This window comes from Trichechus manatus, unplaced genomic scaffold, assembly GCF_000243295.1.
Source record: "Trichechus manatus latirostris isolate Lorelei unplaced genomic scaffold, TriManLat1.0 scaffold02973, whole genome shotgun sequence".
NCBI classification, from domain to species: domain Eukaryota; kingdom Metazoa; phylum Chordata; class Mammalia; order Sirenia; family Trichechidae; genus Trichechus; species Trichechus manatus.
In genome coordinates, this window is record NW_004446909.1 from 996 (window position 1) to 1,502 (window position 507).

The 507-nt window shown below is 51.5% G+C and overlaps 1 non-coding gene across 1 annotated transcript; it reads left to right on the plus strand.

Moving 5' to 3' along the window:
* The first annotated feature begins 207 nt into the window (after positions 1-207).
* Positions 208-281, plus strand: TRNAN-GUU (transfer RNA asparagine (anticodon GUU)). Its single transcript has one exon. It is a non-coding gene; the product is annotated as a tRNA-Asn (tRNA).
* Positions 282-507: the final 226 nt, after the last annotated feature.

The window sequence follows — 507 nt, forward strand, 5'->3', positions numbered from 1 at the left end:
CGCGGGTGTCCAAGTCCCCCAGCTCACTGGGGCTCGGTGTCAAGGCCCAGACGTGTCCAACGGCCTGACTCTCGGCCTAAGTATCCCTGGTGTCCCCAGTCTCCGGAGCGCGCGCGGTTGGACACCACATAAATACGAAGATGTCCCCAGCCTGAGGTTAATGGGCAATTGCTAACAACAGACAGGTTTCAAAACGCCACTTGCTTCGTCTCTGTGGCGCAATCGGTTAGCGCGTTCGGCTGTTAACCGAAAAGTTGGTGGTTCGAGCCCACCCAGGGACGGTTTGCTTTCTTTAAGCCTTTTGCAGCTGCTTAAAGGCAGCTTTAGGCTGTTAACGACCTTCATCTTAAAGCAATGTGCTCGCTATCCGCTTTGAATCAGACGCCAGAATTTGCTGCGTGAAGATTCAAGTCCCATAAAACTGACTCAAAGAAGGAATTTTTCCTCAAAGAAACATATTTTCAACAAAGCCGGAGAAGGCAGGTTCGGAGTGTACTTGTTCCAGAG